Source organism: Cebus imitator, unplaced genomic scaffold, assembly GCF_001604975.1.
Source record: "Cebus imitator isolate Cc_AM_T3 unplaced genomic scaffold, Cebus_imitator-1.0 Scaffold532, whole genome shotgun sequence".
Lineage (NCBI taxonomy): Eukaryota > Metazoa > Chordata > Mammalia > Primates > Cebidae > Cebus > Cebus imitator.
Genome location: NW_016107847.1, coordinates 486,849 through 514,814, shown reverse-complemented (window position 1 = coordinate 514,814; position 27,966 = coordinate 486,849). Strand labels below are relative to the sequence as shown.

The 27,966-nt window shown below is 39.1% G+C and overlaps 1 long non-coding RNA gene across 1 annotated transcript in view; it reads left to right on the top strand.

The window, feature by feature from the left end:
• The window catches only part of LOC108293328, a 269,698-nt gene that overhangs the window by 87,868 nt on the left and 153,864 nt on the right, over nucleotides 1–27,966 (top strand). The gene's annotated exons all lie outside the window — the stretch shown is intronic.

Sequence of the window (27,966 nt, the reverse complement as noted above, 5' to 3'; positions counted from 1 at the left end):
TTACACTGTCACCTGGACTGGAGTGCAGTGGTGAAATCTCAGCTAACTGCAACCTCCACCTCCTGGACTCAGGTGATTCCCCTGCCTCAGATTCCATAGTAGCTGGGATTACAGGTGCCTGCCACCACACCTGGCTAATGTTTTATGTTTTTAGTAGAGATGAGGTTTCACTATGTTGGCCAGGCTGGTCTCGAACTCCTGACCTTGAGATACACCCTTCTCGGCCTCCCAAAGTGCTGGAATTATAGGTATGAGCTACTGCGCCTGGCCAGGAGAAGACATTTTTTGTTTGTTTGTTTTAATATATATTTTATTGCATATTAGGTTCTAGGGTGCATGTGCAGAACATGCAGGATTGTTGCATAGGTACATACATGGCAATGTGGTTTGCTGCCTCCATTCCCCCGTCACCTATATCTGGCATTTCTCCCTATATTATCCATATTATCACTCCTCGACTCCCTACCCCCCTGCTGTCCCTCCCTACTCACCCCCAACAGACCCCAGTATATCATGCTCCCCTCCTTGTGTCCATGTGTTCTCATTGTTCAACACCTGCCTATGAATGAGAACATATGGTGTTTGATTTTCTGTTCTTTTGTCAGTTTGCTGAGAATGATGGTTTCTAGATTCATCCATGTCCCTACAAAGGACACAAACTCACTTTTGGGTGAAGGGGTTGTTTTTTTTTTGGGTGAATGGGTTTTTTTTTTTTTTTTTAAATCTGTTTTAGTTCTTTGTAGATTCTGGATATTAGCCCTTTGTCAGATGGGTAGATTGCAAAAATGTTTTCCCATTCTGTTGGCTGCTGGTTCACTCCAATGATTGTTTCTTTTGCTGTACAGAAGCTCTGGAGTTTAATTAGATCCCATTTTTCTGTTTTAGGTTTTGTTGCCAATGCTTTTGGTGTTTTAGTCATGAAGTCCTTGCCTATGCCTATGTCCTGAATGGTTTTACCTAGGTTTCCTTCTAGGATTTTTATGGTGTTAGGTCTTATGTTTAAGTCTTTAATCCATCTGGAGTTAATTTTAGCGTAAAGTGTCAGGAAGGGGTCCAGTTTCTGCTTTCTGCACATGGCTAGCCAGTTTTCCCAGCACCATTTATGAAACAGGGAATCCTTTCCCCATTGCTTGTTTTTTGCCAGGTTTGTCAAAGATCAGATGGTTGTAGATGTGTGGCGTTGCCACCGAGGCCTCTGTTCTGTTCCATTGGTCTGTGTCTCTGTTTTGGTACCAGTACCATGCTGTTTTGATTACTGTAGCCTTGTAGTATAGTTTGAAGTCAGGTAGCATGATGCCTCTAGCTTTGTTCTTTTTGCTTAGGGTATGCAGGCTCTCTTTTGGTTCCGTATGAAGTTTAAGGTGTTTTTTTCCAGTTCTGTGAAGAGGGTTATATGTAGCTTGATGGGGATGGCATTGAATCTATAAATTACTTTGGGCAATATGGCCATTTTCACAATATCGATTCTTCCTAACCATGAGCATAGAATATTTTTCCATCTGTTTGTGTCCTCTCTTATTTCCTTGAGCAGTGGTTTGTAGTTCCAGGAGAAGAAATTTGTAAGCAGCAAAGCGTTCAAGAGGTGACTTGGGAGCTCTTAAAAGCATTCAGTTTTGGCCAGGTGCAGTGGCTGACACCTGTAGTCACAGCACTTTGGGAAGCTGAGGTGGGCAGATCACCTGAGGTTGGGAGTTCAAGACCAGTCTGGCCAACAGGATGAAACCCTGTTGCTACTAAAAAAACAAAAATTAGCTGGGTTAGGTGTTGGGTGCCTATAATCCCAGCTACTCAAGAGGCTGAGGCAGGAGAATTGCATGAACCCAGAGGCGGAGTTTGCAGTGAGCCAAAGTGCAGGGATTACAGGTGTGAGCTACCACACCCAGCCTAAACTACTTATCTTTATAAATTACCCATTCATGGATATTTCTTCATAGCAGGGTGAGTATGGACTAATACAGGCAACTTAATATTTAATCTGAGGGATCTGAAAGTAATGTCTGGGCCCAAAACAAAACAAAACAAAATTGAAAATAACAAAAACCCTCTGAATCAGAGGAGCCTTGGATTTGGGAGAACCAAAAGGGCAAAACAAGGCATGGAAACTGGACAGGCCAACAAATCAGCATTGTCATTTGGTTTAGCCCTCAATGGAAGTATTGAAAAGAGTCCTAATGTTGGGACAAACACAAAGATACAGTTCAATCTTATCACCATCAAATATTACTTGTTAAGCAATTCATTGTTTTGTCTTTACTGGAGGATTGCACAGAATGATGAATAGCAAGGTGTGATTGATGTGTGACCACTGGTTTGAGACCATCTGAGGGGTAACAAAATTAATTTTGTAGAGGAGATGAATTTTGCAATGTATGACTTAGACCTCCAAGTCTATCATCTTAGCCCATTTGGGCTAATAATAACAAAATACCATAAACTAGGTAGCTTATAAACAACAGAAATTTATTTCCTACAGTTCTGGAGGCTGGGAAGTCTAATATCAAGGCACCAGCAGATTTGGTCTGTGGTGATGTCACACTTTCTGGTTCATAGATGGCATTTTCTAGCTATGTCCTCATGTGGAAAGGGAAGGGAAGCTTGTTTAAGCTACCTTGGGCTGATTTTATGAGGGCACTAATGTTGTTCATGAGCACTTTTTCCTCATGACTTACCTTCCCAAAGGCCTCTCCTTCTGATACTATCGCTTTGAGGAGTTTTGGGGGGACACATTCAGACCATAATACCTACTTCACTCAATTATTCAACACAATTATGTAGTACTTACTAGATGCTAGGGACTGTGCTACTCTCTAAAACTCTCATTTAAAAGATACGTCAATAAAGCCTAGATTTAGGAGGGATTTTAGAAGAGATAATTGAGACCCACTGTATCTAGAAGTCTCTTCCAGTGACATTGAGTACTCGATATTCAAAGGCAGCACTCTCCAACAGTGCCCATCTACTACCGATAAAAATCTTTTCCATATATTGTGATGGAACTTGATTTCTCTGTTTCCACCTGTGAGTTCTATTCTGTCCCATGGAGAACATGGGCTCAGTTCCATTTTTACATGAAAGCCTCATAAGGCTTACAGATATTACCACCTTCCTCCAAGCCTCCTCCAAGATGAACATCCTCAGCGTTGTCATGTTCCTGTGATGTCACATGAGCACTTTAGTTTGTAAGTGTTCCTCTTCAACATGGTGCTCAGAACTGGACATAGCAATCCATAAGTGCAGAATTTAGTGGGAGTGCTACACTGGGCTAGTAATGTGGTCTGTGTTTTCTTTAGTAATTATTTTGAATGTACTGGATTTGGATTAACTAGGACCAAAAGGAGAAGTCAGATCTCTTCTATCTTGTCTTACACCTGCCACTGATTTCTTGAATTCTACTGGAACAGCATTGTAATCAATGAGTGCTATATTATTTTTCTATTGCTGTTGAAACAAATTAGCAGAAATTTAGTGTCTTAGAACAGTATAAGTTTATTATATTTCTATAGGTCAGATGTTTGACATGGGTCTCATTTGGTCAAAATCAAGGTGTCACCATGTCTGCATTATTTTTTCGAGGCTCTAAGAATCCATTTCCTTGGTTTTCTAGCTCCTAAAGTCTGTCCACATCCCTTGGCTTATGGCCCATTTCCTCCATTTTCAAGGACACCAGTGTTGCATTTCTCTGTGCCCTTCTTTCATGGTCACATCTCTCTGTGACTTTCCTCTTCTACTTCCTTCTTTCATTTTTAAGGATCCTTGTGATTACAGTGGGCCCAGCTGGATAAACCAGGATACTCTGTCTATTTTAAGGTCACCCGATTGGCAACCTTAACTCCGTTTGCATCCTTAATTTTCCTTTGCCATGTAACCTAATTATTCACAGGTCCTGAGGATTAGAATGAGGACATCTTTGGGGGTCATTTGCCTACCATAAGAGCTACAGTAGATCCAGATACCATCTCCTCACACAATAACATCTAAAGACTGAATAGGGGCCGATTCTTCTTTTAAGAAGGAGTAGGGGAAATTTTCCTAAAGCTTTACCATCATTTTACTCTCCACAGCTATGTCACATACTTATCTCTAACCTAATCTCTGACAAAGAAAATATATTATCATGGCTTGGTCTAATCAAGATCTATTTCTTGGGGCTGAGGAGAGCCCAGCCTCTTGTGAGGAAAGTGAGCCTCTGACACCTGAATCATACTGGGTTTCTGGTAACAAGAAAGGTAGAAAATTGCTTTGGGGTATATTTTATTCTATAATGTCATCATGATAATGGCTGCTAATTATCCACTAATTGATGGAATAAACTGAAGGACAGAGGGGGGAGAGAGAGAGAGACAGAGAGAGAAAGAGAGAGGTGGTTTTTGTTTAATTATTTAGCCCTCACCTCATGTAGAAGAGAGCAAAAAGATTTGAGATATCTGGAGAAAAGAAAGGAAAGAAAAATAATATATTTTAAATATGTGGGTGTTATTATCAGTCAGGGCTCTATCAGATAAATGTACATATATCTTTATTCCCAGATCCCCCAGTTATATAAGGTCACATCCCTATAATAAGTCCCTTCGTATATATGTATATATACTATGCATATGTATATATATATGCTTACAAGTACATATGTATACACATACACATACATAAATGAAGGGATTTGTTATAGGGATGTGACTTTATGTAATTGTGGTAGCTGGTCAAACAGTCTCTGGAAGGCTGTCATATTCAAATCTGACACTTGTGGATACAATGTAGGCAGGGAAGGAAAGATGGCTACAAAGTATGAAATGCAAGAGAGCAAGAATCACAAGGCTGAGTGGGATCCAGACCCATCAGGGAGGAACAGAACTGATGCAATTTCTCATTGCCTCTTATCTTTCTTTAAGGTCTATTCGGTCATACTCATATTCCAGTATTTGAGGTACTCAGTATCTATTGCTATTCCTGACTTTTTTATCTCCCTATATTTGAACTTTTTAACATTTAACAACACTGGCAGATTTAAACATTAGAATTGGTAATGTGCATTGATTAGGGCCCTGAACTAAAACATCAAAGGCTTGGTTTCCTGGAAGCATATTGGGGAAAGGGAAAGTATTAGTTCAAAAATCATATATTTCAGGTGTTTTATTAGGTGGTTTCCTTTGTTTACCTTTTTTTTTTTTTTTGCTGTTTTAAGGCATATGAATGATTTAAAAATCAACTCTCTGAATCATTTGTTTCTCTTCAGTGAACAGAAATGATACATAATACTTTAACAATCCTGGTTACAGTCCATTTTATATTCGATATTGCTTTTTGGTCACTGAATAAAAAAAACTATAGTTAGGATAAACTCCCTCTCTCCGAATTATTTTGGTTGGTAAATACAACACAGTATAGTGCTAAAGGTTAAGTGGCTATATATTTAGCTTAGAGTAATGGTCTCACAAAACAAATATTGCAAAATTTCATGTTACGTTTATTAACAGTATTAGCTATAGTCACTTGTTAATAAATGTACCATGTAGAACTTAGAAAACATTTTTGCAAAAATCATGTTTGAATTAAAGGGAAGGGAAATATCTATTGAATGCCTTGGATTTGTCTGGCACATTTTAGGTGTCCTCCTCTCACTAATTCACATCACAAGCTTGTGGGGAGTAGCTTTCCAATGTACAACAGAGAAAACCATGCCTTAGAGTCTCCCTTTATATTCCCAAATGCACTCATTTGTCTCGTGTCCGGAAGAGTAAATGGTGAGGCTGGGTGCAGTGGTTCACACCTGTAATCCCAGAACTTTGGGAGGCCAAGGTGAGTGGATCACCTGAAGTCAGGAGTTCAAGACCAGCCTGGCCAACATGGCAAAATCCCATCTCTACTAAAAATACAAAAATTAGCGAAGCGTGGTGGCACACACCCATAGTCCCAGCTACTCTGGAGGCTGAGATATGAGAATTGCTTGAGGTTCTAAGAGAGAATCCATTTCCTTGCTTTTCTAGCTCCTAAAGGCTATCCACATCACTTGGCTTGTGGCCCATTTCCTCCATTTTCAAGGCCACCAGTGTTGCATTTCTCTGTGCCCTTTTTTCATGGTCACATCTCCTTGTGACTTTCAAGATTGCGCCATTGCCCTCCAGCCTGGGTGACAGTGTGGGACTCCATCACACACACACACACAAAAGTAAATTGTGGAACTGGGGAGGTTCTGTATGATTCCAAAACCCTTTTATTTTGTTTAAAAAAATCAGGACTGATCCTAGTAATCTTGGATTTCCTTAGTAAAGTTCATTATAGGTATATTACAAGATAATACATTTGAATACACGGACTTGAAATAAAACGTTAAGGTGTGTTTATGTATGTATAATACATATTCACACGCTCACATATTTTCTGTTAGGGAGAGGGGTTATCCAAATTGTTTCTACATTAAACAAAATAAGCCTATGTTAATAGGGCATGATGGTAAAACAGTAGTTTTTCTTTCCTTTTTTTTTTAAAGGGAGTTATTTGTAAGGTGTGTGTTTATATACATAAACTGTTACATTAGCATTTGTATGCTAACATGGATGTCTGCTCATGGCATTCAGAATACTGTTCTCTTTTAAAGTCTATATATTAAATTTAACTTGTAACAAACCATGATTATCAGCATTCTTGTCAAATTATATCAACTCCAAGAAATTACTTAATTATTTGTATCTTATTTCTAATTTGAAAATGAAGAAAAGTACTGACTACCCAAATTAACTTATGCAAAACTTTAGTGTATCCACTCTTAGAAGTTTCCTTTCGTTCTCCTTCTTTTTGACTTTTTGTTCTATTATCTACAATTTACACAACTTCAGTATAATCGATAATCATTACTTTTGCACCACACTTTAAAACGTTTACATTTTGAGTAGAAAAAGTAAATATATAAGGCTAAATAAATTTATAATTGCTATTTTCCAAACATATCCATATAGCACATTATTCTGTTTTCCTGTTATTATAATACTACAATTTTTATGGTCTATAAAGGCTGAAACGTGCTTGGATGAGAATAGATACACCAATTGTTTCTTCCATGGTGATACTTGGCTCCTGTGATGTCAAAACCTGCCATACTGACCTCTCTACTAGTCACACACACCAATTGAGATTGGATCCAGGCCACTGTGTATTGGGGAAGGTAGTTCAGCAGTGACTTAGGAAAGTGAGGATACAGACCTGCCCCATTGTTTATGGAGCGAGGGAAGTAAGGGAGGCAAAAAAAAGCTGGATTTTGGGAGAATTGCAGATTTGTGGTACCAAGAAGCAGCAGTGTGGGGCTCGTTCTCTTGGTTTATTTTCTCCATCTGTTACAATGTAAAGACAGATATCACGGACACCCTGATCCCCTGCCCAGGGCAGGAACATCTAGCTTCTACCTCAGTGAAGTGTTTGTCAGGTAGAGGACCCTTCCCATTTCACATTTATTTTATTTCAGAGGACCCGCTCTGTATTTCATGCTATGAGCAGGGAATATGATATTTTTTTCCTTATAGATCCTGTTCTATTTCTAGTTTCCAAACTACCCGGAACTGAATTTTTTATAGAAACATAGAGGGGCAGGATTTGTATTTTAAAAGGAGTTAACATTGTACAATTGTGAATATTTTCCAGGATCAGAAATTGAATATAAAATATACAAATGATTTGTCTGTTCACACAGACATTTATAGCTCTGTCTATTTTGAGTGGATTCGCTGCTTATGGTCATGCTGACTGTTTCCATAGCCATATGCCTAGATGTTGAAAACAGTTATCTAGGCAGGAAATTTCTATTTTATTATTATTTTTATTTCAATAGGTTTTGGGGGAGACAGGTGGTGTTTGGTTGCATGAATAATCTCTTTAGTGGTGATTTCTGAGATTTTGGTGCACCCATCACCTCAGCAGCGAACACTATACCTATTGTGTTGTTTTTTATCTCTCAATTTCCTCCCACTCTTTCTCCCAAGTTCCCTAAGTCCATTGTATCATTCTTATTAGGCAGAAACTTTTCTGATGATTTTATTTCATGACTAAATAATTCAAATAACTTGCCCTAGAGTTGACTCGGAAACATAGTGAACAAGATATTAAAATTTTACAATTTGGCAATGTCTATTAAAATAGAAAAAAATACATATATATATACACACACAACTATATAATCCCTTGACCTAGCAATTCCTCTATCACGAATTTATTCTACTAAAACCATATGAAAAGTGTTCAATGATACTAGTTGGTAAAAGATTGGTCAAACGAAGGCAGAAACTTAGAATCAGACACTAGCTATTGAAGTGAAAGGGACAGAGCTATAAGTAACTATAACAACTGCAAAAAAGCAAGTTGCAAAAGAGTATGTCATATGGTCAATTTTGTCTTAAATATCTAATATGTATATAGAATAACGCACACAGGTATCTTTATATATCTATTTAGAAAAGCTAAATAAATACAATTGTCATCCTCTGGGGAGGTAAGTTTATGGGGCAAATTTTCTTTCTCTGTAATATATTTTTAAAGTGTTTTTTGTTTTCTAATAATTATGTGTTCTTTTTGAAATAAAAAACATACTTAAAAATACCCTATTCATTTCTTCTTGGCTCCATCAAAACAGGAGGTCTAATCAGGGGGAATATTGGGTCTGAGATCCTGAGGGATCTGATGAATTAGGCCTTGGACATCCCTGCTCACTATGACAGTTTATCTAGAAAGTCTTATTCTGACTAGACCATCAGGCCTAATTAAAAATGGAAAATTCATAGAAGGAGAGGCCTCTCTGTATGCCTCAGGGGACCCATTCTTCCTTGGCTCCCTTTGGATCCTTCCAGTTCATTAGCTAAGAAGGAATTAGAGGAGCTGGCTCTAGCCACAGCTGCTGCCTTCTCGAGTGTTGCTCTGATCTGGTCAGCAAAACCCCTGGTGGTAAGCAGCAGGCTCTGAGTGGCTGCCAGCCCAGCCCGCTGGCTGCCTCCAAAGCAGGCCTGCTGGCCTGGACCACCCTACCTTGGTCTTTCCCTTTCTCGCCCTCTAAGTTATTGTGCTACAGATCATCAAGAAAATACAGGGAATTGGGAGGCTTTATTCTTTAGGGTGTGGTGTGCCAGGAGGGAGGCATTCAGACCCTGGGTTGTTACTAGGATAATCTCAGACCTGAGATCTTAGAGATGACCAGAGCCAAAGATCTTATTTGAGTGAGAAACATCATGTACTCCCTAGCAACTGGACTAGATACTCCTGGGTGTTTAGATTATGGAAGAGAACTGCTCTTCTTTGCTACTCTTTCCTGTGGATCCAAGGTCCCCATTATGGGATGCTCTCACATTCACCACAGCCCATGAGAAGCCCAAGGAAGAACACAAGACAGAGAACAAGGATCTTACTCATTTGAAGGTGGCAGAGCAGAATGAGTTACATAGCAATTAATCACATAAGGAACATCTGAATCTGGTTTAGTATAGTGGCTGCCCACATGACAATGGAAATGGAAGAGGGAGATTCAGAGGGTCTATTACAAGACAGGAAGTTCTGCTCATAAGTTTCCTCTCTGCTCCTTAACTCCAGAATTGTGCTCCCTTAAACCACCTTATATCGCAATTGGAAAATTGTAGCTTACTATAGTCATTTTCTGACTACACAGTTTCAACGGTTTTGATTCTCTGCCCCCCACCCCTTTTATTGGTAATTATTATTTTGAAATCAAAAGAGATGGGGTAAGCAAAACCAAACTGACTCTGTGAAAATAGCCTTTTTCTCCAGTTGAGGTCTAATCATTCAACTTTCCTAAGATCTAGTAAGGTTTTGCTTTTGCTGTTTAATAAGAAAAAACTTGCATTTTTTTTTTCTTTCCATGTTTTAGGTTCAAGGTACATGTTCAGGTTTGTTACACAAGTAAATTGCATGTTGTGGGAGTTTGGTGTACAGATAATTTTGTCACACAGCTAATCAGTATAATACCTGATAGGTAGTTTTTCCATCCTACTCTGGTCCCACCCTCCACCCTCAAGTTGGTCCTGGCATCTGTTGTTCCCTTCTTTGTGTCCATGTGTACTCAACAAAACTTATATACCTCGATTGCTGAGATTGTTTTTCTTGTGTCATTGTAAAAATCAAGTATTTTAAAAAGCATCTGTGTGTAGCTAATTCAAGTAGGGAAATCTGCATTTTAGTAGGGATAAATTACACTAAAGAAATTTATCTCAGATAGTTTCCCCCTCACCTCCTTTCTCAAACCAAGGAATTTTCTGCTTATGGCAAATACCACTGGAACTCAGTAATACCTGCATATAGTTAGAGCTTCAGGGACTGTTTATAGTAGAGTGCTGTTAGTCTCAAGGACAAAAATATTGACTTTCCATATATCAGGGCTAAAAACAATTAAAGTAATTTTCTTTAATTACAACATAATGACTAGAGGTTAGGGACATTGTTATTAAGTTATTTCTAAGATGCCTTCCAGATGTGATGCTCTGATCCTCTAAGTTTGCTTGTAACTGAAATTGACTAACTTTAAAAAATAAATTTGTTAAATAGATTTGTGTAGCTCACATAGTAACAGAAAACAGAATCTCACAAATGTAGAAGCCATGGTAGCTCCAGGTAATTCTTTTGGTGGAAATCACAGAAAGGATCACAGAAAGTGATTGCCGCCGTCAGAATGGGTGAACTTCACCTTCCATCTGTTCCTTCCTTGGCCCAATATTCAAATTCCTGGGGGAGAGAATCAGATCTTGATTGTCTATATACCTACCCCTTGGCCAGGATAGAATATCAAGGCAGACAGTACCACACAGAAGATGGAAGGGCAACATCCTCCATAGAAAGACAGGATTCTAATATATCCCTTTAGAAACATAAAAAGTGGTAACAGGAAAAGCAGGAGCAAAGTTAGACGGCTGTTACTCTATTTCACCTTGTTGTGTCCTCTGAAGGATCTGTGTCCCCTTTCTTTGTCTAATATCTGAAAAGATGATGTTAGCTCAATACATAAAACTTTAATAGGGTAGAACCCACATGATATACCACCTAAAGGTGCCATCTTTTAATGCTGTCACCTTGGGTCTTAGCTTCCAACATATGAATTTTGGGGAGACATTCAAACCATAGCATCACCCCAAAAGCTTAAATGTTTTACATTATTCAGTTGCTTTTAATATGAATGACATTCCTGGGCGCCTCTCTCTCTCTCTGTGTCTCTCTCTCTCTTTTCTTTTGTGTGCATATGTGATAGATAGAGTCTCTCTTTGTTGCCTAGGCTGGAATGCAGTGGCATGATCTCTGCTTACTGCAGCCTCTGCCTCCCAGGTTCAAGGGATTATCCTGCCTCAGCCTCCCAAGTAGCTGGGACTAAAGGCGTTCACCACCATGCCTGGCTAAATTTTGTAGTTTTTAGTAGAGATAGGGTTTCACCACGTTGGCCAGGCTGGTCTTGCACTCCTGACTTCAGGTGATCCACCTGCCGCAGCCTGCCAGAGTGCTAGGATTACAGGCATAAGCCACTACAGGCACCCAGCCCCTGGGCATATATCTCGAAGCAGTGAGGTATAATCATTATATGCAGGTGGCATTGTAAATAATTGCAGTTTTTAATACTATGCTTAAATTAGCAACATTAACAGGTTTAGTTGGGAATATCTTAAGACTCAGAGCAGTTTTTAAAGCATTTATTTATTTTATCTTAGTGAGAAGAAACATTTGGCCTTATTAGCATCTGAGGTCAAAAGGACAGTAAGTAAATTATATAATGTCTGTTTATTGATCCTTGAGTCACTGGACTTTTAATCCACAATATCGCCAGCTCCTTGTGTGGGCTACATGTGCTCTGTGAAATGCAGTTACTTCATTAAAATGAAAACTATTTATTTTGAAATAATTTTAGATTTACAGAAGAGTTGCAAAGCTAGTACAGAGACTTTCAAAAAAATGCTTCACTCAGCTTCCTCTAAATGTTAACATTTTATGTATCCAGAGTTATATTCATTTTTCAGTGGCTTAGAATGAACAATCATTTAGACTTGAGAGTGAAAGTGATTCATTAAAAAGAAAGAGATTTTGTATAGCTCATGTTTGAATTTAGGTCCTATATAATATTTATTGGCAAAATTAAACAATTCCAAAGTTACCCTTCTGTAAAAATGGGGTGCCATCTTTCTTATGAGGTGCCAGTAGGGATTAAACATACATGGAATCATCTTGTAAGGTTTTGTGTACTGTAAGGTACACAGTAGATGCTTAGTAAATGTTTATTTCTTCTTCCCTTTCCCTCTCTCACCATTCTTTTTGCTTCCTTCTATCCCTTCCTTCTCCCCTTTGTTTCTTGATATCATTGGACAATGTTAGTTTTTTCCGGGCTTTTGGTCTCCGCTTCTGTGTCTGTCCCCTGCCATACTGCCTTGTCAGTCCTCCAGTTCCAGCACTTTCTGATGCTGAGTGAAGAGATGATCTTTTAGACCTTACTGTGTCCCAGCCTCTTGCTGATTTAGCCTGAAAGCTTCCATATTCATCAACCTGAGTTTGAAGTACAAAATGTTTTCACTTCAGTAACAAAGACACAGATAAATTATAAGGAAAAAAATGAAGTCAACTATAGGTTGCAAAATGTGTGTGTGTGGGGGGCAACCAGACAAGGATATAAACTCTGAAAGACAACTCAAGCCCCGCTACACTTTAACACTGGAAGGGATCCCTGGTACATGAAGTTTAAGATTCTTGATATAAATAATCAAAATTTTAGCCAGTGGAACTCAAATCCTTAATGGGCTAATCTACTCTTGTCATTTACCCTGACAAATGTCCGCAGGGAAAGGAAACAGTACAATACTGGCACCATTTCACCTCTCAACAAAAATCTGCTTAAAACCAGATGCTTAGTGGCCATATGACAGACGTTCCACCCTGAGGAGGAGGCTCCCCTCAGGGATCCAGGAGAAGCAGGGATGATTATGCTGCACGCCTGCTTCCAAGCATAATAGGCAGGCAGGGAGGGAGAGATGGAGCCCTGAACATCTTGGAGGTGACACCCTCTGGGCCATAAGTACACCATACAGGATTTAGCCACAGCTCAGCAGCTGTCCCATGGCAGCAGCCCTTTCTGCCATATGGGGGGAGGAAGATTGGGCATGGAATTGGCGTCCTCAGGCTGCCACTAACACTGTTGTCTGTGAAAATGTGGGACAGAGATCTCATTTGAGAATGAGAGGGGAAAAGAGAAGAGAATAGTTACTGTCAATAATACCCAGTTGGTTCTTAAAAAAAATTTTTTTTTTAAATTCAAAAACTGTTATTCTGGTCCCTAAACCGCAACAGATGAGAGGAGTACGGGTTACTTTGTCATCATCAAGGACTACAATAAGGAAAAACAATAATAAGTGTCAGGCTGGCAAGGAGTTTTACGGCATGGAAATGTTTGCCAATGGTAGGTTTGTTCAGAATGCTACCAGGAATCACTGGAAATGTCACCAAGGGAAAGCTCGACCATTTAGTAAAGAAAATGGAAGGTAGATGTGAGGAAAGTAGGATTTCTGTAATCCTCACATGTTTGAATATGTAGCAGGGCAGCAAGCAGGGTACTGAGGCCTGAAAGTATCCTTGTACTGTGGAGGCTGTGGCTGGGCCAGGAGGACCAGAAGACCCCTCCTTTTACTGAGTGATGCTGGAGGAAAAAAGGGGCAATCAGGGACTTAATTTTTTATGGTTAGAGATTAAGTTATTAGCATTAAAACATATTGCATATTTGAACTTTGTAGGGTTGTAGAAATATAATCATTTTTACTAAGGGCTCAGTGTTAGGAATATTCAAGTTTGTGGGAATATAATTTGTTGTCTTTTATTTTAGAAGAAAAACACTAACATGTCATTTCAGTACACCCATATGATGGGGTGGAAAAATGCCTGAGAAACAACAAACTTGATTTGTGGTCTATTTAACTGATTTATCTTAGTTTCTTTATCCATCACTGGGGATGGCAATAATAGGTACTTAGTCATATGCCAGGTATTTGCTATGTATTAGCTCATTTAATCCTCCAGAAATCCTTTGATATAGGTGCTATGATCATCCTCTTTATTTTATAGTGAAGAAGGTGAGCCCTGAGTTAAGTAACTTACCCAGTGTCATATAGCTAATGAATGATAGAGCTTGCCATTGGATCCTGTGTTGCCTGACTCCAGAGCCTGTATGTGCAACTCCCTTATGATATTGTCCACTCTATTTACCTAAGAGAGTGGGGCAAAGATAAAATTACGTAATAGTAAAAGAACAGACTAGTTTTGAGAAGGCTACTAGAATTGAAAGAGCCTACCCTTTGGAGCCTGAAAAAGGTGGATTTGAATCCTTGCCATTGTCCTGTAACTAGCTGCACATTCCTTAATTCTATAATTTTTGTTTTATAAAAAAAACTTAAACGGGAATAGTAGTACCTATTTTGCTGGTGGCTCAGAAAACACTATAGTGTTCAATTTGTAGTAGGAGCTAAACATTGGTGGCCATCATTGTTTGCTCCTGTTTTCATACATTAGTATTGAGGACCAGGGCCACACATATATTTTGATACCCAACTTTATTTATAATGGGACTAAGCACAAAGTTGTCATTCAACTATTAATAACAGTGGCTAATGGCTAATGCTTACTAGGGGATTACCATGGGCTAGGTGCTTGGCTCCTGGAAGGTTCTTTATATACATTAACTCATTTTACCACCATAAGATGAAGAAGATACTGTTCATGCCACAGTTTTACAAATAAGGAAACTGATGAAAAGGTGTTAAGTAACTTGCTCATAATTACACAGCTTGTAAATGACAGAGCAGGAATTTGAAACCAGTAGTCTGGTTGTTAATTACTAATAAGTGATAGAATCATAATGTTGGAAGAAGAAAAAGATTTTATAGTTCAACCTTATGCCCCACAGTGGCAGTTAATTAATATTAGGTAACTTAATATTTTTGAGAGTTCCTTATTCATTTTCTGCTTATCTGTCTTCAGTAACAAAGTGCTCATTGGCCCAATGAGACAACCCTGTTAATTGTCAGTAGCTCTTTGTGTCAGCTTTCCAATGTTAACCTGAAACCAGCTTTACCCTTTCCTTTTTCATTGGTCTAGTTTTTGAGGTGCCCAGAACAAGGTTAGCTCCCTATTCAACATGATATCCCTTTGCTACTTGAAAACAACTACCTCCTCTTTTCTAAGTCAGCACCTCCAGTTTTCATCAGTGGTGTACCATCACCCTGGTTGGCTACTGACTGTCTTCTTCTTATGGCTGGTACAGTAAAATATGATTATTATTGTCCATAAATAGTACTTTATTCCTTTCTCAATGCAGGTCGAAATGAGATTGCATTAGCTTTTTGGACAACTTGTTCTCACAGTTTGCTTCCATCAGCTTTAGGTAACTAACTACAACAGTCCCCCCCTTACCTGAGAGGAATATGATCCAAGACCCCCAGTGGATGCCTGAAACTGTACCTTATACAGTATATGCTATATGCTATGTTTTTTCCTATGCATACATACCTATAATAAAGTTTAATTTATAAATCAGGCACAGTAAGATATTAACAATAATAAAATAGAACAATTATAATATATTGTAATAAAAGTTATGTAAATGTGGTCTCTCTTTCTCTCAAATCATGGTACTTTTGGACTGAGCTTGACTGCAGGTGATTGAAACTGCAAAATACAAAACTACAGATAAAGGGGCTACTGTGTAACCTCCTATGTATTAATTGGCTTGAGCTGCCATAACAAAATACCATACATAGACAGGATACTTAAACAACAGAAATTTATTTTGTCACAGTTCTGGAGGCTAGGAGTCCAAGACTAAGATTCCGACTGATTTGGTTTTTGGTAAGGACTCTCTTTCTAGTTTGTGGACAGTTGCTTTCTTGCTACGTCCTCACGTGGCCATTTCCAGGGTGTTTCTCCTTCTTTCATAAGGATGCCAATCTTAGTGAATTAGGTCCCCACCCTGATGACTGTACCTAACTTTTATTACTTCCTTTTAGGCCCCATCTCCAAATACAGTTACACTGGGGGTAGGGCTTCAACATATGATTTTGGGTGGACACGGTTCAGCCCCTAGCATCCCTTGATCATAGACTCTGCTAGCGATCTGTGATGGAGAACTGAAGGAAAAAGGGCCATGGTTGTTTAATCTTGGGCTGCAGTGCAGTGTAAGAGGAGTTGAAACTGCCCCTCTGCCTTCAGGGGCTGTGCTCCTGATTTCTGTAATCCTACTGGGTCCCTAATGTTCTTGTTTCTTGATTTTTAGTAGCTGTGATACTGACAGGGTGGGGACAGAAAGAGCTGAAATCTGTTATTGCAACAGTAACTGAGCTTGGAGTCTAGGAATTTCCCCAGTTATCTCACATTGGGCATTTGCCTTCCTGCCATAGGAAACAGATGCAGGGAAGGCAAGTTGTAACCTGGAGCCCTTAATCATAAAGGCATAGGGAGCCCTACCCAAGACATTCACTGATGGCAGGATGACTAGTGATCTGCCAGAGAAATCCCAGCAGCCCTTACTGAGAGGCATAAGGCAGTAAGAGCCACGGCTCCTGTAACCCAACCTGTTTCAGCTTGGAAGAGAGTGGAGGACAGAGCAAGCAAGCCATGTGTTCATTAGTATTCTTTAGAATGCAAGTGCTAGAAAAACCCACCCAAAGTGCTGTAAGCAAAATGGGAATTTACTGGTTCACGTAAATGTGTTGCTTCCAGTGTAGTTTGGTCCAGCACTCAAATATTATCACCAGGATCTCTCTATGCTTGCTTTGTCTAGCTGTCAGCTTTACTGACTCACTTTGTAGTTTAATCCTCACATTACGAATTCCAGAAGGAAAGTAAATATATTTTCTTGGCTGTGACTGGGTTATGTGCCATGCTGGAACTAATCAATGTAGCCACAGGGATGGGATATGGTATCATTATAAGCCAGTCCAGGACTCCCCTGTTGCTAGGGGTGGAATCAGTTCCATGGAAACCATATGACTGGAGAATGGTGGAGGATGGATTCCCAAAGGAAATTTTAGATCCTCTTTTCCAAAGGAAACTTTGGATCCCTTGGAAACTTTGGAAATGGTTGTTGGAAAGAAATAATAGGTGTTTATTACAGAGCATTTTTTTTTTACATGGCTCCACAAACAAATCACAGTCTAATGTTACTGGAATGTCCCTGGGAATTACAATAAGGTGTCACTTTCTCTTCATATTTTTATTACAACAACTTTGTGTTTTTATATGCTGAAGTAAGGACTATAGTCACCTCAGATTATCTTCCACTTATTTCTGAGGTTTCTTCTCTGGTCTTGTCACTGTGCCCATTTATTCATCCATCAAACAAATGCATATTGAATGTCCCCTTAGATGTAGCAGTGAACAAGAGATTGTCTTTGCCTTCATGGGGCTTTTAGTCTAGTGTTCCAGTCTCTTCATCAAGCTGCCATCTGGCTCTTGCCATTGTGTCCTGTAACCCTGGAATCTCTGATCTCCTTCATGCTGTGGGTGCCCCCACCACCATGTTGGTCTTGCCTCTTCTTTACTATGCCACACAGGGAGCAGCATCTTCCCTTAATTCTGCACAGCATGGCAGCGATTACTGTGTGCTCTCACATGTGCAGGGAACATTTCTCTTGTAGCACTTGTCACAATTGTCATGACTTACTTGTATATGCATTTGTTTAATATCTTTCTCTCTAGACCTCTCATAAGGTTAGGAACTATGACTCTCTTATTTATCATTGTTTTCCCTTGTATAGCGCAGTACCTGGAGCATACTAACTATTCAAATACTTGAATGGTCTGCTATAATGTCAGATTTAAAAGGACCCCTTAAGGTGAAGGAATAATAAAACCAATACAACACAAAAAGCATCCTGAAACAGTTACTATATGTGTGTCTTAGTTTGCTCAAGCTGCTTTTACAAAATATCATAAACTCGGTGGCTTATGCAACAGAAATTAATTTTCTCACAGTTCTAAAGTCTGGGAAGTCTAAGACCAAGGTGCTGGACAGCTCAGTTTTTAGTGAGGGTCCTCCTTTTCATTTGCACACAGCTGCTTTCTCCTTGTGTCCTCATATGGTGAAGAAAAGTGAACTCTGTGGTAACAAAAGGACACTAATCTTATTGGATCAGGGCCCCAATCTTAAGATATCATTTAACCTTAAAGAAATAATTAATTTCTTTATAGGCCCTCTCTCCAAATATAGTTACATTGGACATTAAGGCTTCAACTTTTTAATTGGCAGTGATGGGGAACAGTTCAGTCCAGAGCACTGTGGCTGCCTTCAGCATACATAGCTAGGGCACCTTCAGATACCTTTTTAGTACCTGCCTGCTTAGTTTTCTGTATGTTTCTATGTGGCGGAGGCCAGCTGACGATACATATATTCAGTGCTCTGAGTATGTCTACTCGTAAGAATCTAAGCACACCTACTCCAAGGTCCAGAAAGAGAAGGAAGTTCTCCTCCAAGTCTAAGGTTGGCTTTATGAGTCCCTATTTTTTGTCCAACTCTCTGTCTCATCCAAGGATTGTGAATTTGTTTTAGGGGAACTTTAGTCTCAATCCATAACTCCCCTCCAAAATAAGGACAAAAATGTCACTAAAAAAACACTCAAGCTCAACCCAAAATGAAAATGTTCTCTACCAAACAGAATATTTATATTTTTAGTTTGAAACAACTGCATTTAGATAATTTCACATTTTTCTCCAAGAAAAATTGGTATATGTAGAGAGGTTTTTTTTTTTGTTTTTTTTTTTTTTTTTTTTTTTTTTTTAAAAAAAAACAATAGTTCTTCCTATTCCAAAGAGAATTTAATTCCCTGTATCTGAGCAGGTAGAATTGTCTCCAGTACTCACATGCTAGCCTTCCTTCCATCATTCCCTCCACTGAGATTTACTCATCAAATATTGGATAATGTTAGGAGCAGGCAGAACTCATTATGCTTTACGTTGCCTGAGTCTAGTACTGAATCACATAGTACACTATTTTGGTCCATAAAGCTGGAACTCTGCATGTCTGAACTGGCTGGAATGAAGGACAAAACTCCTGTACTAAAGCTTCCGTAACTGTGTTTTCTGTGTAAGTAATGGGTGGAAGCAGGAATAATATTCAGAGCACAGTTTTTCTTTTGTAAGCCCTGTAGGTCATAGAGCTGTAATTAAAGAACTGACTCCTTGTTGCTTGGAATAGCCTTGAATATTGGTAAAGTCATCCACATATAAATATTTCAGGCTGTGTGGTAAGTGTTCTGTTTAGTAATGGAAATTTAATGTCTTTTAGAGGGAAAGACACATTTTTAAAAGTGTTTTCCTCCTTCACTGATTGATTGATTGTTCTAGAATTTCTGTAGAAACTCTTTAACATGACTAATAAATGCTCCAAAGTTCAATAAAGAAACCATCTAGATCATTAATAGCTTAAAAACAAAAATGAGTAAAATATAATTTCCAAGTGGTTGAGTCTGGGTATTGCCTCTTTGGTAACAGTAGTAAAGGTAACAAGTACATTTATATAGTGCTTTAGAGTTTACACAACGTTCTGTGGGTTGCCACCAGGTCTATTTTAGACATAAGCACTTTGCTTCAGCCCAAGCTGGTAACTCCAAATCTCATCATTCAGATAACTAGTGGATGTTATGGGGTGGGCATAGTTTTCCTCATCATATCCCCCAGTGTTACTTCAGCTTTTACTAGGTTACTTTATTCTGTCTGCCCTGCCATTAGTTGCCTTTGGGAACAACAAGGGGTGAGGGGGTCTTTGCCGCCAATGAAGAATGCACTGTCTACAAGACAACCATGTTACTAGACTGAACTTGGAACTGTTAATCCAGATCCTTGTACTTATGTATTCATCCTGGCTCACAGTTAGCCATTTGATGGTTATTTGCCAGTACCTATGCATTTGATACCACCACATTCTGTATTTTTCCATTACCTAGCTGAGGCCCACTGTTGGCAAATACTGAGCTTGAGACAGAAATCTAGAATCAGGAAGTCCGTTCCTGGGTGGGCCACAGGAAGTTTCCCGATCTGTGAGCACTTACTGACCTTGGGGATGTGATGATGGGATAGAGATGGCAGGTTTTGCTCTGTGAACACTTTCTTTGCCACTTCCAGGATTGCTACTCGTGTGTCCACTACAGAACAGGATAGAACTGGAGCTTTCTATCACTTGGTCTGACTGCTCAGAGCGTTCTGAGCAGAACTGCTCCTCTTTTTGGGGGTTCAGCCAAATGAACCCTTCTTTGTGATCTCAGTTTCCTATTGCTGAAGGAAGAGGAAAATGCAGGGTAATGGAGAACTCATTGGCCTGCACTGAAAACAGGGCTTCTGACTTGTTTGTTCTCAAAAGGCAAACTGTTGTTTCTCATCTGCATGTTAATCAAAATACTATCCAGTAGTGGTGAGAGTTTTCCTGATATATTTTGTTTGAATTAATTTATTTCATTAGGGTATTTATTTCATGGTGTGTTGTCATTTTTCATGTGCTATATTTCCCGTGCTACGCCTAGTGTCTTTATATATACATTTGCTAAGCAGAAAGTGTTTTTCCTTTTGGAATTGCCCTTATTGGAAGGATTTTTAAAAATATGTGGCTTATGATTAAGCTTTGCTCACTTTTGGCTCTTTGCAGTTGTTTTCTTTTTAAACATATAGCCATGTATATATTGTTAAATAAACTTCTTCCCTTTCCCCATCTTCCCTAAGGAAAGCCGTATATAAAAGGAATGCAAGAAAAAGAGAAAATTCCAGTGCATAGGTGCATCTATGTTCTTGAATACTTTCTCAAGCAATGATTAAGATCTTCCCCATAGAAAGAAAACTTTGCATGGGAGGATGGATGGAGGAATCATCCAGTATTTTATGTTCTTGTCTGCACTCTGGTCACTCTCCCAACCTCTTTGTCATTTTCCCCAAAGTACTCAGGACCAACTTGGGCCTCTTTTTCAGCTGGTGATCTGGGCCTTTCTGTTCCTTTTCTGACATTTGAAAAATGACTTTGAACCTGCAGGAATATAGCCTCTTAAGATTTGGGGATTTTGAAAATCAGAAGAGAAAGATCCAATCTAGGTTGAAGTTTGAGAGCACAAGTGCCAGGAATATTTTCTGTTCACATATTAAATAAATCAGGTTTGCCATTCTGTTCAAAATTCAACCAGCTTCTTTCATTATTGCTTTCTACATTTAATAATGGCATAAAGATGCTGCATTTGATACTAGTGGGAATGACAACTCTCTAGACTAGTATGGAGAAACCTGTAGTTAACATCCATTAGCATTTGAGCTTTCTCAACTTGTAGGGTTTGCTCAATTTCTCATTGATCAAAGTGCCTAAGGATCAATGCTTATTTGCATGGAAGACTTTATCTTCTTGGTATGGGGATAGATAATCCATAGCATAACAAGGAACAAGCTGTGACAGCATTGCAATTATTAAAACTGTTATTATTGCTGCCCTACTGTGATTGCTACTGCTATTATTGTTGCTGCTATCTGCCGTGCTAACAATGATTGTTGCTGATTCTGCTGCGGCTGATTCTGCTGTGGCTGATTCTGTTGCACCAAATACTGCTCCTTTTGCTGCTGCTACCAGTCACTGTTCACATTTTCAGTTCTATGCTAGATGCTGTAGGGATTTAAAACAATTCATTGTCTAAGTCTTCAAGATGTTTAGCTACATAAAACTAAACTAATGGCTGGCAAACAATAATTGTCATTTATATAGCAACACTGTGTGCCAGATGCTTTATATAATTAGCTCATTTAGTTATCTTGACAACCCCAGGAGATAGATCTATCTCTTTTCAATAGATGAAGAATCTAGGTTCAGAGAGGGTAAACAACTTGCCCATGTTCACACAGCAAGTGAATGGCAGAGCTGGGATTTAAATCTAGGTCTCTTGGGCTCTAAAACCTACTCCATTTTCATTAGGCTGTCTTTAAATTTAGAAAGTACATTTCAGGCAGGGTGTGGTGGCTCACGCCTGTAATCCCAGCACTTTGGGAGGCCAGGGCGGGTGGATCACCTGAGGTCAGGTGTTTGAGACCAGCCTGGCCAACATGGTGAAACCCCATCTCTACTAAAAATACAAAAATTAGCTGGGCATGGTGGCGCATGCCTATAATCCCAGCTACTTGGGAGGCTGAGGCAGGAGAATTGCTTGAAACCAAAAGGCAGAGGTTGGAATAGCTGAGATCAGGCCACTGCATTCCAGCCTGGGTGAAAGAGCAAAATTAAAAAAAAAAAAAAAAAAAAAAAAAAAAAAAAAAAAGAAAGTACATTTCCCTTTACAACACTCCCCAGAAATGGCAGGGCATGTGTCATGAAAAACAAACAAACACTTGCAAAGAGAGAATATGGATGAACCTCAGAGCTAGTTACAGGAGCGAAACTCAGGGCTCCCAATTCCTTGCCCTGTGCTGTGCTTCTCTGTGGAGCAGCAACAGTTTTACTGACTCTGTCTTTACACATTAATCTTGGAAATTAACACAGGCCCAAACCCTGAAAACTACACCAGGACAACATAGCAATTATTGGGATTGTATTTCCTTGTCTGCTTGCCATGTTATATACTTTGTGCAGCCATCCTGACTTTGATTAACAGCATCATTTTTACAGCATCTTTGTCCTTTGAGCGGTATTGGTACTATTATATGGAAATAAATACCCAGTGGGAATTGGTCTGGTGGCTGAATAGTTGCTTTGATCAATAAGAATTTACTGAAAACTTAGTAGGTGTCCACCAGTGTCTAATTGTGCCAACAAAGTTTTCTTCAGCAAGGTTTATTTCAATTGGTGGCCTCTAAAATGTGAGGATTCATTGGAAGATGTTTAAGACACAGTATTCTCTCCATGATCTGAATGTAGCTCACATATTGTGAATTACTGGAGTGAGTGTGCCTCTTCTTTCCACTACTAGCTGAATTCTGTGCTGCTTTTGGGGAATAGAGGTGGTGAGGGCAAGATGCCTGGACAGATGTTAATGAGGGTGGGTAATGAGGGTGAGTTCCAAAGGTGAATACAGTTTGGGGATTATATGTGGTGTGTTGGAGGTTAAGAATATAGGCTCTGTAGTTAGCACATCTGGGTTCAAATTCTGACTCTACTGCTTATAGCAGCAAGACCTTGGGCAGCTCTGGGGGCCTCTGTTCCTTTTCTATAAAATAAGGTTCAATACTTCTTTCACAGGATTGATTAAGGATTAAATAAGCTAATACATATCCTGACTGTGCCTATTATATACATAGCTTTAATAATAATTAATAATAATACTTTAAAAAATCTTATTTATGATTCCTTTCTCAAAAGATATTTTACCCTATGGTTTAATGGCTAGGATTCTGCACCTTCACTACCATAGTGTGGGTTTGATTCCTGGTTCAGAGTACTCATATTTGATTAAAATATTTGAATGCCTTACTCTTCTACCTCTTCTCCGTATATGCTTCCTTAGTAGTTTCAGCTGAGGGTTTGTCTTTAAAAGATGACTGTTATTTTGAATTTTTATTATTTTAATTTTTTATACTAGGTACATAGTAGGTATATATGTTTACTGGTTACATGAGATACTCTGATACAGGCATGCAATGTGTAATAATCACATCAGGGTAAATGGGGTATCCATCCCCTCAAGCATTTATCCTTTCTGTTACAAACAATCCAACTATACTTTTTTAGTTATTTTAAAATGTACAATGAAGTCATTTTCAACTATAGTTACTCAGTTGTACTAGCATATACTAAGTTTTATTCATTCTTTACAAGTATTTTTTGTACCCATTAACCATCCCCATTTCCCTTCAACCCCCCACTATCCTTCTCAGCCTCTGGCAACCATCATTCTGCTCTTCATCTCCAGGAGTTCAATTGTTTTAATTTTTAGCTCCCACAAATAAGTGAGAACATATGAAGTTTGTTTTTCTGTGCCTGACTTATTTCACTTAACATAACAACCTCCAGTTCCATACATGTTGCTGTAAATGACAAGATCTTATTTTCTATGGCTGAATAGTACTCTATTGTGTATTTTTATATATAGCACATTTTCTTTATCCATTCATCTGTAGATGGACACTTAGGTTTCTTCCAAATCTTGGCTATTGCAAATAGTGCTGCAATAAACATGGGAGTGCAGATATCTCTTTGATATACTGATTTCTTTTCTTTTGAGTGTATACCTAGGAGTGGGAATGTCTGGATTGTACAGTAACTCTATTTTTAGTTTATTGAGGAAGCTTAAAACTCTCCTCCACAGTGGTTATACTAATTTACATTCCCATCAACAGTGAATGAGGGTTCCCTTTTCTCCACATCCTTGCCTGCATTTGTTATTGCCTGTCTTTTGGATAAAAGCCATTTTAACGGGTGAGATGATATCTCATTGTAGTTTTCCTTTGCATTTTTCTGATGACCAGTAATATTAAGCACCTCTTCATATACGTGTTTGCCATGTGCGTACCTTCTTTTAAGAAATATCTGTTTGGGGTACTTTGCCCATTTTAAAATCAGATTCTTAGATTTTTTTTCCCTACAGAGTTATTTGAACTCCTTATATATTCTGGTTATTAATCCCTTGTCAGATGGGTAGTTTACAAGTATTTTCTCTCATTCTGTGGATTATCTCTTCACTTTGTTGATTGTTTCCTTTGCCGTGAAGAAGCTTTTTAACTTGATGTGATCCCATTTGTCTATTTTTTCTTTGGTTGCCTGTGTTTGTGGGGTATTACTCAAGAAATCTTTGCCCACTCCAATTAAAAGATAGCTTCTAGATAAAATTAAAAATGAGAGAAACACATCAATTTAGACATTAATAGAAGAGCCCGGCTGGGTGTAGTGGCTCATGCCTGTAATCCCAGCAGTTTGAGAGGCCAAGGCAGGTGGATCACCTGAGGTCAGGAGTTTGAGACCAGCCTGGCCAACATGGTGAAACCCTGCTTCTACTTAAAATACAAAAATTAGCTGGGCACAGTTGTGCACTCTGGTAACCCCTGCAGCTTGGGAGGCTGGGGCAGGAGAATCTCTTGAACCTGGGAGGTGGAGGTTGCAGTCAGCTGAGATTGTGCCACTGCACTCCAACCTGAGCAACAGGGAGAGACTCCGTCTCAAACAAACAAACAAGAGCCCATTTCTAGGAATCCCAGATGAGAAGGAAATATTTGGAAACTTTATTAGGAGAATAGTATTCAGATTATGCCTTTTCCTGGTTTAAATGCTAAATGTCTCCCCTTAGAAATGAGCCCTCTGTGAGGCACATTTAAGATCCATTCTGCCCCACTGTCTAGCCTCACCCTGCACACTCTGCCTCACCTTCAGTAAGTCAAGTAAACAAAGAAAGTATGTCAATTCAAATATGTCATGCTTAGTAGAAAACCTCAAAAGTTCCTATTCTAGCCAAACAGAGTTTGTGGTGATTCTTCATGTACATTATCTGCATGTAATTTCCTACTTATACTTCACATAGTGTGCCATAGTAACTCAATTATTCACACGTTAATTATTTAGTTCAATGTTTCTCAGTCATGATTAATGTTTAGAATAACCCACGGGTCTAGGAAAATAAATATAGCAGCTCAGATACAGCTGGTCTTCTACTTAACGATGGTTTTACTAACTATTTTTCAGCTTTGGGATGCTGTTAAAGTGGTGTATCTTCAGTAGAAACTACTTTGAATACCCATACAGCCATTCTGTTTCTCACTTTCAGTACTGTATTTGATAAATTACATGAGATAGTCAACACTTCATTATAAAATAGGCTTTGTGTTGGATGATTTTGCTCAACTGTATGCTGATGTAAGTGTTCTGAGCATGTTTTAATGTAAGCTAGCTAAGCTATGTTGTTTGGTAGTTGAGTGTATTAAATGCATTTTCTATTTATGATATTTTCAATTTACAATGGATTTATTGGGGTGTGACCTTATTGTAAGTCAAGGAGCATCTATATTATGGTAGTTTATTTCTCTTCATTTAATTGTCCACAGTGAATGTTTCTGGTGGAAGAGCAGTTTTCTCCTACTGATGATGCAGGGCTATCCTTCCTGGGGATTCACAGGACTCTACCTCATTCTCTCTCCAGATGCTACTCCCACCTAAAATCTGCCCTTGGGCAAAGAATTTATCTGGGTTTTATATTTTTTTCCCTCTGGGAAATGGAGCTAATACCTGCCTTACAAGATTATTATAAAGATTAGCAACCATTCAGCCATTCAACAAATCTTTATTGAGCATCTACTATGTACCAGTCACTATTCCGGGTTAGGTGGGAAAGGTCTGGCACCATCTGGTTTGCCAGACCTTTCTTCCCCTGCACATCGAAGTTTACCTCTTCTAAGTTTCATGTCTCCATAGGAATGAAATCTGGCTAATCTGATTAATTTGGGCCAAAAATAATATTTTACATTTTATAACATCTTATATGTTATTAGTATCATTAAAAATATTAACCAATATCTGTTGCATGTCTGATATATGTCAGGTACCATGCTGGATACTTTAACTTATACTAGAATATGAGCTCCCCAAGAGCAGGGATCATGGCCTGTTTTGTCCACTGATGTATCCCAAGCACCTGGAACAGTGACTGGTACATAGTAGATGCTCAATAAAGATTTGTTGAATGGCTGAATGCTAATCTTTATAATAATCTTGTAAGGCAGGTATTAGCCCCATTTCCCAGAGGGGAAAAAAACATAAAATCCAGATAAATGCTTTGCCCAAGAGCAGATTTTAGGTGGGAGTAGTGTCTAGATAGGAATTCAGGTTTTAAAGCGTACATTCTTTGATTCCTCCCCCAACCTTCACCTCTTTCCCTTCTCTTTGTTTCTCCCCTTGCATTTTCCCCTGTTCCCCACCTTTTCTTCTCCCTCCTTTCTTTCCTCCCTTTTCCCTGTACCTTTTTCCTCCTTTTTTGCCCAGTCCTTTTCAGTCTCCTTTCTCCCTCTTTTTTTTCCCTACTTTTTTTTTCACTTTTCTCTTCTCCTTTACTGGTTTCCCTTTTTCCTTAAAACACAAATACCGCCTTTTACTTCTTAGTAGATGACAGCAATGTTAGGTTAGCAGAGCAGTTATTTTGATTTCCCATGGCTAGTTAGTGCTGGGGCTCCAACCTAATTATCTTCCCACTAGCCTAGTTAGTATCTTTCCCACAGCATGTGCTGCTTATGGCCGACGGTGATACCTCTCTTTCAAAATGTTCATTAACTTCCAACTGAGTGGGCTAAATTCTGAGGTAATTTAGGAACTAAAGCAGGTTTGTTGTGAGGGAGACCATGAGGCAAACTAGACTCAATCTCCTCAGACCCCACCATCTGAATGACAGTTACTTATAAGGCTGGTGTCTGCAGAGGAAGAGGACTCCAAAGCTAATTTCAAAGTCTGCAGTGAATGGGAGCCTTACAGAGCATCAGAAACAGTGCTTTCTTAGGAACTCAGAGTGGCCCCTTTTTGGGTGGGAGTGGGGCAACACTTGAAATCTCACATATGTGAACAGTGCCGGCTCATTTTCACCTTGGAGCATCATCTTTTTCTTTAGTCTAACTCATCTGCTGTAGTATATTAGTGATATTCTGCAGCATTTCATTAACAATTCAAATCCTGAACCACATATTATTCTAGTGCTGGTCAACCACAGTGGGTATGGTTCGGTTATGCCACACTTCTTGGGTGGTTTAAGACATTAAGCCAAACCTGGGTATGGTAGCTTATACCTGTAATTCTATCACTTTGGGAAGCTGAAGCTGGCGGATCACTTGAGGTCAGGAGTTTGAGACTAGCCTGGCCAACATGGTGAAACCCCGTCTCTACTAACAATACAAAAATGAGCCTGGTGTGGTGGTGAATGCCTATAGGCCCAGATACTTAGGAGGCTGAGGCAGGAGAATTGCTTGCACCCTGGAGGTGGAGACTGTGATATCAGGCCATTGCACTCTAGCCTGGGCAACAAAGCAAGGCTCTATCTCAACAAA